The sequence below is a fragment of the Paroedura picta genome, chromosome 9, assembly GCF_049243985.1.
Source record: "Paroedura picta isolate Pp20150507F chromosome 9, Ppicta_v3.0, whole genome shotgun sequence".
NCBI lineage: Eukaryota > Metazoa > Chordata > Lepidosauria > Squamata > Gekkonidae > Paroedura > Paroedura picta.
The window spans coordinates 53,899,415-53,911,520 of record NC_135377.1 but is presented as its reverse complement, the minus strand read 5'-3'; the positions used below and the strand labels follow the sequence as shown (position 1 = coordinate 53,911,520).

The window sequence follows — 12,106 nt, the reverse complement described above, 5'->3', positions numbered from 1 at the left end:
GCTTGTGAGGGTAGGGGTAAGCATTTGAAAGGAGTGACACCCACAACAAGCAGATTTTAGGGAAAAAACAGTACTATTCATCACTGCCAGACCCTCCACCAATTAGCTTATTATAGCATGATTGTTTACACAAAGAAATAATACATGACATTTATTGATTTGGCTGCTGTGTTGGGCTATTGATAGGAACCACTTCTGGCTAAAATTAGCTAAAATATCGACAAGCAGCAATTTTTATTGTGAGAATTGCACACGAATACATAGGTCCAAGTTAGAGTAAGCATAGAAGACTCACTAACCCAAATAAATCTCACTTTCTATGGTGGTGAAGCAGGGATGTATGTTGGTACCCCTATTGTTTAAATAATACATTAACAGCACAGTAGAAACGTTGGCAAGGACACAATGTATGTCACCTACAGTTGGAAATCAAAAATGTCAGTATGCAGATGATACGGCTGTCATCTCCCTTACATAGGATTGAGATAGCTATTTATTTATTACATTTGTATACTGCCCACTCCTAAGGCTGTTCACGGAACGTAACAGAACAATAAATCAAACTCACTGATTATAATGAATAAATAATAACAATAAACAGAGGAAAAAAACACTTAATATAGTGAACAATTTAATAGGCCCATGGTTGGTCCAATCTGTTGCATGGATTCAAGGGAGGGAGGTTCAAGGCTCAGTAGATGTTATTTAGTTTCAATTGACCACAACCAAATGCCTGGTGGAGGAGCTCTCTTTTGCAGGCCCTGTGGGAATGTTTTAGCAACTATAGCATTTTGTGAGGAAGAAGCACTAACAATAAATTATGAAAAAATGAAAGTAGTGGTATTTAGCAAAATGGCCAAGAATGCAAGGAATTCCACGGGAACCAAATTAGACAGTGTAGAGCTTTCAAATACTGAGGCAAGACCTTCAATGAAAATCAACTGGAGTATCATAGAATCATAGAGTTGGAAGGGACCTCCAGGATAATGTAGCCCAACCCCCTGCAGAATGCAGGAGATTCACAACTATTTGTCCACCCGCAGTGATCCCAATTCCGTACCCAGATGATGCTCCCCGCCAAACCAGAATCCCTGGTCAGTATGGCCTGAAGAAAATTCACCCCCCAAACCCAGTGGTAATCAGCCCTTGACATACAAGGAAAGGCAACAAGGGCAAAACACTGACACAATTTCTTCTGCTCACCCACTTACAATCTACCTAAGTTTACAGAATAAGTATTTCTGTCACATGACTATATAGCTTCTGCTTTTAAATTTCCAAAGAAGGAGAACCCACTACCTAAAGAAGCCTATTTCACTAATGAACCACTCTAACTCTCAGGAACTTCTTTCAGATGATTAGCTGAAAATTCTTTTGAATTAATTTTATCCCATTGTTCTGGTCCAACCCTCTGGGGCAACAACTCTACTCCATTCTTTGTGACAGCCCTTCAAGAACTTGTGGGGAATGTCAGGGCATCAGCATTGTAGGGTGTATTCTTAGGTTGTATTATATTAATTGCAGTCATCTCATAGACCCAGTTATAAAGATCTTTAATGATAAGGTTGTTCCTGTCTTCTCAATGGAGCCGAAGTGTGGGGTTGGAAGGAGGATGTCATAAAGAACCCTGAAAAAATACAAAATCTATGTATGAGACAGATATTAGCACTCCCTAGGGGGTCTCCAATGACCTTGATGATAGCTGAACTTGATATTCCTTCTTTCAGAGCACACATTCAATTTGCAGCGCTAAAGTAATGGAAAAGAAATAATATGGCAAATTAAAGTTTACTGAGCCAGCTGTTGTTTAACTTCATAAAGAACCTCCTACATAGCTCCCATATTAAAAACCTTGTAAGATTTTACACCATTCCTGATGACCTGTTAGGCCCTCACACTGATAATTCCCAACTGAGACACTGGATTTTTAATGGTGATACACATTATGACAGTTCTCTAATTCTTCAAACACAATCTGCATCATAGATTCCAGTGAGTGTTGGTCTGAGTGTAACAAAATAGCTTCTCTGAGTCCAATAGCATCTCTGACCAAAGATTTATTCAAGATGTGAGCTTTTGAGTGCACGTATGCTTCCTCAGACAATGGAACAAAGATAAGAGTACAGATATAAGGAGAAAGTAAATTAGTAGCAAATTAGTAAACTATGTCTTAACATCCAAATTATGCAATATGATAATTTTTTGCTAAAAAAACTAATCAGTTCTTTGAGATCAGTTCTAGTTTTTAGACATTTTATATATGTTTAACTCATATATGGCTCATACATATACCTATAGTGTTTCACATTGGTGTTGTTTTGAGCACCATTGAATTGTATTTTATTCTTGTGCATTTTGGGCTTGCAGAGACTATGATTATATGAAATAAAGTTTACTGCTACTTTAAAAGGAGTGGGTGGCTGCTGAACAGTGGATAATGACAGGTGCACTTCCTGCCCCCTTGAAATCCCTCTGCAAGTTGAGGAGGGATTCAAAGGAACCAGGTGATATGCCTGCCATTATCAGCTGTTCAGTGTGCCACTCACTCCTGCCTTCTCAGACACTGCCTGAAATCATGGCTAAATCGCTGGACTGCAATTCGGCCACCCTGATTCAAGCAATTTAATGCAGGGAATGTGTGGTTCAGCTTGGATGAGACAAAAAAGGATCCAAATCAGCACTGATTCTGTGTTTTTTTGGCTTATCCGAACAGCCCTTGTCTGCTCACCACCATGCAGCTTGTCCAGTCCTGGTGATATCTACTGAATAGTTCACTGACATCCTACTCATCTGGGATGGGTAGCAGCCACCACGTGACTACACACGTGTAGAACTTATATGGCTCAGATAGGCCTGGAAAATGGCCACCACTCAACTCATCCAAGCAACTTGTTATTTGGCCAAAATTCTCCTGATGAGAGTCTGCCAGGAGAGAAAACAAGGGAAAACTGAAGACAGGGGACAGATAAATGTACTTTAGAAGGTGGGTGTGAAAAAGTGGTAGAGACTATTGGGACTGCCAGTGAGAGAAAATAATGTGAGGAGGATATACAAGGGAAGGTTAGATACATCCACCAGCCCTTTGAGTCTCCTGTTTGTACAGTTAGTATAAATTCTGTACATTTTTTTTAAACATTAGCTTGAGACTAGAAACTTGCTGTAGCCAGGAATCAGTGGTTGCATTGCCCCACCTAAGACATTTCATATAAGAGACATCTTTCAATTTCAATTGTAACAATAGTTTTACAAATTTACTTTATCTATTAATTAGGAACCCAACATTGAATGTATAGGGAGCAAGAAGTAACTAAAAGTAGGGATGATCAGCTTTTTCAGGCTCAAGGTATTATCCTCATTGACTGTGAGATCTCCCACGTTCTATTGTACATGCAAATTGATTGACAGCTCTGGCCTCCTGTTTTCACCAGTGGATCCAAATAATAATTTAATTAAAAGACAACCTGTTGCCAGAACAAATAGACATGTAAATTGTATATGTAAACATGGATAGTTTGGATTTGTATCAAATCATGAGTAATCATAAACTACATACTCTACTGCTCTATATTCATACTGACAGCATCATTCTCACATTTCACATTTCTAGGGCATTTCCATTGTTTTGATATTATTCTGGATCTCTAGTGAAGAAAACAAAAATGTCCCACACTATCTGGTTTAATCAAGTACAGATTAGATTTTTGGTTTGTAAAATAGCATGTTTAAGATACTTGAAATGGGAGCTTTTGGAAGACAAGCTACCCCCCCCCCCTTGTGAGGTAGTACTATCCCATTGACCTCATAGGGGCTACTGGACTTGATTCCAGCAGTGAACTGCATACCAACGTAGCCAGTATCAAAACAGTCTTACTATTCTGCAAAACAGTTTTAAAGTGTATGTCTTTTTTATTTTGTGAAAACATCTCTTCCACTCCTTGGAAGTAATTTTGTTTTGGAAGGTTTAAAAGGAAAATAAAAGATATCATAGTCATAACTTGTGCCCACTTATTCCCAAACTGAGCTTTGTGTGGTTTAAATGTTCCCACTCCACGATGGGAAGACTTTTCTGCTTCTCAAAAACTTTCCCCTACATTCACTTTCCAGAAGTTTTAGATGGCTTCTTTTTCCAGTTCAGAATTTTACAGTTACATTTCATTGAAACAACGGCACCTTTATCACCAGTCATTTTGTAAACAGGGCAACAGGTGCAACTAGGAGTTGCAACTGTTTCCTTTTGACAAATATTGTCTCCCATCAACTCATTACAAATTTGTTCCTTATCTATACCACTGCCAAATGTATTTTTACCAGGTTACCTTGCTGTGTTTCCCATTTGTTTGAAACTGTAGCGTACCAATTTGAACACGCTTTTCTGAGGGCGGTAAAGTCTCTGGAACAATTTAGTCCACTTATTTGAAATGCAGCCTTTCCCCCCTATAAGGTTAATACAAAAAATACTGGGTTTTAGCTGATTACCTAAAAGCTGACATTTTTTTAAAAAAGTTCTAGTACTTTTGATCCCAGGACCACTTCACTCGGTTAGTTGCATTAGCTGAAGCACCTGTAATTTGCTCTAATTAAACAGATTAGCATTGTAAATGGCACAAACTAATTATCTATAATGGCATCATGATGTCTTTGCACTTATTAGTGGGGACTCTAAATATCATGATCAAAGCACTGGAAAGACAGAAGAGCAAAGACTGATAACTGTATTCACAAGGGTAAAACTAATAGATGTCATAGCTGTTATTGTGTTAGCCACACTGCAGAGAAGGTTTTGGCCCTTTCACTGCTCATATTGAAAACAATATGGTCAAATGACCCACAATTCCACTTTGGGCATTTCCAGCATAGTGCATTGTGTGGGTTGTGAGGCATAGTTTTGTGCATTACCCTGGCTGCCTTGCCTAAAATTTCAATTACTACATAGAAGAGTTGCATAATCCCCCTTCCCCATTTTTCTACATTATGAGCTGTTCTCATGGAGCAATCTTGTCAGAAGCTCACTCAACTTCACCTACCTCACAGGGTGTCTGTTGTGGGGAGAGGAAGGGAAGGCAATTGTAAGCCACTCTGAGACTTCTTTGGGCAGTGAAAAGTAGGTTATAAATACCAACTCTTCTTCTACTACTGCTTTGTTTTTAACAATAGAAAACTTTATTAAGTCTTTTTGGGACAGGGATCATTTATTTGCCTGGAAGGATGATGCCATCATACTTCTGCTGGAACCAGTGCATGGCTTCCTCCTTGCTGATCCTGTGCTTGTCCCCAATACTGCTGGTTTGGTGCTTCTTGTCAGCAATGCTGAAGCCTGGCTGTCCCAAAACCACGTAGATGTCCAAGCCATAGATTCCAATGCTGGGATCGTATTAAATGGCCAGATCAATGTGTTCCTGGATTCCAAAACCAAGTTGCTGGTGTCTGAGAAGTTGTTCTTCCTCAGTTTATATTCTCGTACCTTCAGCCCCTTCTCCAGGATCTCCTCAGCTTTGGCTCCATGTACAGTGCAGTGAACAGCAATCTTCTCATTTCTCCTGATTCCCAAAGATCTGACAGTGTATTGAGCTTTTGAGCAGACAGGTTTCTGGCCCATGAGTTGCTCCAGCACTCTGGCTGATTGGGTAAGCCTGTAACCACTCTCCCCGACACAGATGTTCAGGCAAAGTTTGCAGATGTGCAGCTCCCACATGGGCTTCTCCTTTTCACCCTGATCTTGCACCATCTTGGAGGTGTGGAACTTCTTCTACTACTTGACTTGGAAACCACAAATGAAAACTCTGCAGAGAAAGGCAATGGAAAATCACCTCTGCTTCTCCTTTGACTTGGAAGGCTTACATTGGCTGCAACTTGGCTACACTTCTAATAGGATCAACACAATCTGCTGCACAGTAGATGAAACTACAGAGCTCTATTAGCAAGTCAATTAAGGCCAAAATAGCAATTTAAATTTGTAAAAAATCTATTATTAAAATCAAGAATATCAGAAGACAGGGGAAAAAAGCTGTTGATCCCTGAGATAAAGAAACAACATTGGTTAGGAAATGTTTATCAACCTCTCTAAACATTAGTAATTATGTTGCATGACAGGATTCTCTGGTAAATACATTCTGGATGGTTATCTCCAGACTAGACTTCTGCAATTCACTTTACACTAGCCTCTCCTGGCCCTTGACCTGGAAGCTTCAGCTGGTCAAAATATGGCTGCTAGGGTCCTCACAGGTACACCATAGAGGACCCATATCCAGCCATCACTGAGGCAGGCACATTATTTGCTAGTTGGATCAAGTTTAATGTTCTGTTTTTGACCTTTAAGGCCATTTAAAATCTGGCCCCAGTGTATTTGAGAGACTGTTTAATGCCAGATGCCTCCTGCACGGCCTTGCGCTCTGTGGGTGCAAACAGGTTCAAGGTCCCCAGCCCTTGTGAGATTTTCCTGATCTTAACAAAGGCCAGTACCCTTTAAGCCCTGTTCCCTGACTGGTAGAATGAGCTCCCAGGGGAGTGGAAGGCCTTGATGGAACTTTTACAGTTCCACAGGGCCTGCAAGATGACGCTCTTCTACCAGGCATTTGGTTGAGACTAGGTATGGAAAATCTGACCCCTTCTCTGGTGCCTCTTGGTACTTGCGCTTGTTATTTGTGGCAGCCACTGTCTGTTACATCCCTTGGGCTCATATGGTAATTCTGTCAGCTAGTATAGGAGTTTTTGGGATGTGGTGGGAGGGGTTTTTAGGATCAATTTATTGTTTTTATTATCGTGAGCCACTGCAGGTCAGCTGGTACAAGAAGCGGGAGCATATAAGCAAAATAAATTAACAATTGATTGAAAAAGCCAAACCAAACCTCACTGTGTGACTCTTCCTGTTAGTATGTTGGATCCTATGATTTGTTCTGCTTGTCCTCTTGAGAAGTGTCTGCTGATTTCCTCTTCCCACTGCAGATTCCCAGCATCCCCACTTCCAACTTATGGTGATATTATGAACCTTCATAATGTCCCATCCTTAACAGTCGTGTTTAGGTATTTCAAATAGAAGATTGGGTCAAATCTAATTCTGTTGCTGCCTTGGTTTTCCCACCCACACTGCACACATATAATTTGAAAATGGTACCGGGGCATAATGCTCAAATATGCTCTAAAAGAGAAAAAAAATACAAGAGAAAAAAAAAACTGATCCCAAGGCTACTTACTATAGATGTAGTAAAATTATACAGAATACATGAAATAAAAGGTTCTTCGTTCTTGTTTATTTCATGTATTCTGTATAATTTTATTAAATCTATAGTAGCCTTGGATAGGTTTTTTTTCCTCTTGTATTGTATTCACTACAAACCCTCCCACTTGTCTATATTTTCAAATATGCTCTAGGGCAGTGGTCCGCAACCTTTTTATCACCAGGAACCGGTCAGGAACCGCTTGAAAATTTTACTGAGGCCTGGGGGGGGTAGTCTTTTGCTGAGGGGCATCGACCCTGCTCCACTTGCTTTCCCACTGGCACACCTGAATTCCCGCCACCCACTGGGGGGCGCTGCCAGAAGCAGCTGCGCAGTGCCATGCCGAGGGGGAGTCCCAGTCACTGCCTCCAAATCTACAGTAATTTCTCCAAAACAGAGCGGCCAGCCCTACTAGGTTGTTGGGGTTCCTGGTGGGAAATTTAGTAAGATTTATGCTATGTGTCAGTACATTGTATGTTATCATATTAATTACACTTGATTGACACATTTTGTCAAAATAAAGCAGGAGTGAGATATTTGAAAGTGTATTTCGACTGTTTGTGGCACTTCCAGTTCTCATAGATAGCCAGTTCCACTAAGCCTGCCTTCTCCCCACTAATTCAGCACAGCCCAACTGAAATCATTTTTCTTTACACTGAAAACCAAACAAAGCATGTCACACTTTCCCAGGAGGCACTTTAACAACACCCACTCATAATGACTTGGACTAGCCTTTGACTGAATTAAAGACGCTTCAAGGGCATGAGATTCTATGATAAATCTGTCGTGATGGGTTATTGAAGGCAGAAGCTGGAATGCGCCTGTTGTATATCATTGTCAAAGTATGACATTTACCTTCCTGGGTCGACTGCTTGGGTTTAATTTATCATTGCTTGATAATCAAAGCCAGAGCCAAAAGAGGGCTCCTAAGGAATCAATTATGTGTATTTTTATAGATTTATATTTGCCAAATATGCTTTTCTGGATAGTAAGCTACTAATAATTAACTACCAACACATTATTCTCATTTTTTAAATTATTTAGATTATGTATTCTATTAGATGAGGGGGGCGATCACCTTAACCTGGAGGTTTAGAAAATTCTTGTTTACAAAGTCTTCTTATAGAATGTTTCTTGGTGTATCGGTCAAGAGTGGTGGCCTCTAATTTGGTGAGCTGGGTTTGATTCCCCACTCCTCTACATGCAGCCAGCTGGGTGACCTTGGGGTCATCATATCCTGGTAGTGCAGTTCTCGTGGAACACTCCAATCAGAGCTCTCCGTCCCACCTACTTCACAGGTTATCTGTTGTGGGGAGAAGAAGGGAAGGTGATTGCAAGCCATTTTGAGATTCCTTCTGGGAATAAGAAGTGGGGTATAAAAACCAACTCTTATTCTCATTAAAAAATTTAGTATAATTTGAATTCTGACCTAAATGTAACATGGTACTAGTCTTACCAAACTCAAGGTGGGACTGGGAGTTTTTCTAGATTTACAACTGATATCTAGACAACAGATCAGTCCCCCTGGATGAAATGGCATCTTCATAAAGTGGATTCTATGGCATTTCAGCTTCACTAAACTGCTTTCCTTCCACCAACCCATCCTCCCCTCGTCCCCACCTCCAAATGTATAATAATTTACCAAGCCAGCATTGCTAGGTCTACCAGGCATGTATCCTGATACTGAAATGATGGTTTTGGATTGAGGCCAGAACTTGTATATAAATGAGATCAACTTATAGGGAGGTTTGCTGCAGAAATATTGTAGAATATCAGCAAGTGGAAATTCCATATCTTGTCTCACTGAGCTGAAATTGTGGGGCTCAGTTTTTGAGGCAGTTTTGTCAGAACTGAAAACCACTCCTTGTGGAATTTTTTAGAAACCTTGTAAAATGCATGCTTAATATGATCAACCATTTAAGCTGTATAAGAACTGCTGCAATCACTGCATGGTGTTATTTTCCCCTAAAGCCCCTTCCCTTGCCTAGGCTCCATTCCCAGATCTCCATGGATTCCTGAACCTGGGGTTGGCATCCCTGGAGGTGGATATTTTTCAGATACTTGAAACTGAATCAGAATGCTTTGTGCATATGTGATGTTACACTTCATCCATCATCTTTGTTATATGTTTAAACATTCCTCTTGTAATAATACCTGGGTAGTGGTTCAAATAATACACTCCTTTAAACTGGAGGCAATTGGATGTCTGGGGGGGGGGGTGTCCCACCAATAGGTTACAGGAAGTCTGAAGAATCTGCCCAGCAGATGCTCCAGTTTTCAAGAGCTCATTGTTATAATGGGCCTTGATACTAGTTTACAAAATAAAAAGTGTATGATCATTCTGAGATGCTGTGAAACAGCATGGCTTCTCTTTGAGCTTTTCTGCCTGTCTCAGTATTGGAGCATTGGGATCCAAATAGCAAAATACTTTGAAACCTTGCATTCTCATCCTGTTTTGCTACTGCTGTCTTCCCCCTTCATTGAAATCCTGAGACAAAATGAACAGGAGCTGCAGCCACACACTGCTAGGTTTTGTGCTATACTGCATTATATAGCAGCATCTTGCAACTGGGTTGGTTCATCCACACAGGGAAATGCAACTGTGAATTATCAAGAATCAATATAAAATGACAATAGGCATAGCACAATATATCACAATGTCTGGATGCACTCTTTGAAAAGTGTTACGCCTTGGTTTGCTCAAACCTACCAGAATGGAACCAAACAAGTCTAGTTTGTCTCTCTAAATTTGCAGCTTGCCTATTTTACCTGCCTATCTGCCAATTCTAGAATGCACAAATGTGATATATGCTGCTGACTGATCATTGTTACTCCATAGACACAAAAGCTCAGATTTTTTCACATTTGAATAGCTGATTTTAAACAAGCCAACCCTGGTGCATCTCTAAACCAAGCAATCCAGTAAATTGTAAGCATATGTTAGTAGTTGCTGCTCAGCCAGTCACGGTGCTAAATGCCACCAAAATGAGGCTTATTTTGATTTTACAGGCAGGTGGGCATTACCAGCCCCAAGAAGGATATGCATCCCAGTTCATTGGCTTAATCAGGCCACATATTTTTATTCAACAGAACCAGGAGTGTTGGCATGGCATAATATGGAGTCCTGCTGCAGTGGTCCTCTGGCACATCCTTTCCAACCCTAGTGCAAAGGAATCATGCTAATCTCTTTTGCCACTAGGATCCCATGCAAGGGAAGTGTCCACCTGAGGTACCGCTGGGGGTGCACATGTCCATTGGTCCACCTCAGGCCACCCAGCTGTGTAAGCCCCGTGCCTTCCCCCAGGTATCGTCCCTGCTCACACCCAGCCACCTCTTACAGAGGCCCCTAATCTAGGTAGTCCGGGATAAAGGCCAGCCCCCCTCAGAAAAACAGGTTCCCCCTATGCCATCCCACAAGAGCTGACAAAAAACTATGCAACTAACAACAAAGCTTATAAGCAGAAAACCATAAACCTGGGGTGGGTGGGAGGAGAGCTGCCTGTTCATAGCCATCTGGGTAAAAGAGGCAGGGCCTGTAAATGTTGCGCTTTATAAAGGCCCACCTCTCCACCTCCCCATGCCTGATAACATGTGTCAGGCTACTCCACATGTGCAGCTCCAGCACGTCATTTCCATGCACCTGTTCTTGGCACCTGCTCTGCTACCTGTCAAATTACTTGTCTGGTAATTTGAGGCCTTCATTTGTGAAGATTTTGTGAATGCAGACATATGGACTTTTTGACTTGACTGAAAAGTGGCTTTCTGAAAAGTCCAACTTTGGAAGCAGCTGTTTTGCAACACTGTGTTATCCCTGCTCATTTCCTGTCCATATTTTCATGGAAATGATGATCCACCAGAAATTACTCTTGTTTAGCAAAGGCACAGATCATTTCCATCTGTTTTTATACATAGTGATGGGAAATATTCTATTTCTAATTTGTTCTATCTTTCCCCCCAGTGTTTGAGGCAAGCTTTGGAATAGCTTTTAATATAAGAATCCTTTTCAAACTCACCACGTTGATACATGGGCAAGGATGATGGGTCATTAATTATTACTTAATATGGAGCATTAATTATTACTTAATATGGAACAAACAGCTGTGTATGACAGGGTAGTTTAGTGGGGTTGGGTGTTAGGTTGGGTGTTGGGAAGAGTTTATTCAGTGTCCTCAGACCAATCACTCCCTCTCACCCTAGTTTTTGTCCTAGTGTTATTTTATAGATAAAACAGAGGAGAGGAAAAACTTGATGTCCTTGAAAGAAAGGTGATTCTGCTGTTTTGTGACAAGGGTGAGAGGACGACAATTCCTAGTGAGAGTGGACTGATAAAATATTTTGTTCTTCAGATCAATTATGGTGGGCTTGTCTTTTTAATGTGTGGCACAATGTTTGATTTGTGTTGGTATGGAGTCCTTACTATTATGACAGATATTTTCCTCTGTTGCTTGTCAACCAGAAATTCCACAAGGTAGTCACTATGGGGACCACACTCTTTGGTAGTATTGCCACACTACCATGTTGGTGGGCAACCCGTAGCCACTGGCTTGTGGCCTCCACTGCTGATTAACTTAGTAGTGGGAACAAAAAATCTGTAGAGGGGAGCATCATGTGAAATGTGATGCCACTTCCGAAAGTGACACCATTGTGATCCACAATGCTCTAGAAATGGTTCTGGTCTCTAGGGTTTTTATCATACTGACTAGAGGAATTCCTAGAGCACAACACAATTATGTTGTTTCTGGTCTCACTCAGAAATAGAGTTGTAGTGTCCTTTTGTACTGTTCATAGCAATCTGCAAATTTTGTCATTTGCTGCCCCCCACCCCACCCATACTCCTGTCATTTGTCAGCAAAGGGCTAGCAACCCTTCGGTTTAGTTGCTACAATAACCTA

The 12,106-nt window shown here is 40.9% G+C and overlaps 1 pseudogene; it reads right to left on the bottom strand.

Moving 5' to 3' along the window:
- Positions 1-5,189: 5,189 nt before the first annotated feature.
- On the bottom strand, positions 5,190-5,725 carry LOC143844254 (large ribosomal subunit protein uL5 pseudogene; annotated as a pseudogene).
- Between the last annotated feature and the right edge of the window lie 6,381 nt (positions 5,726-12,106).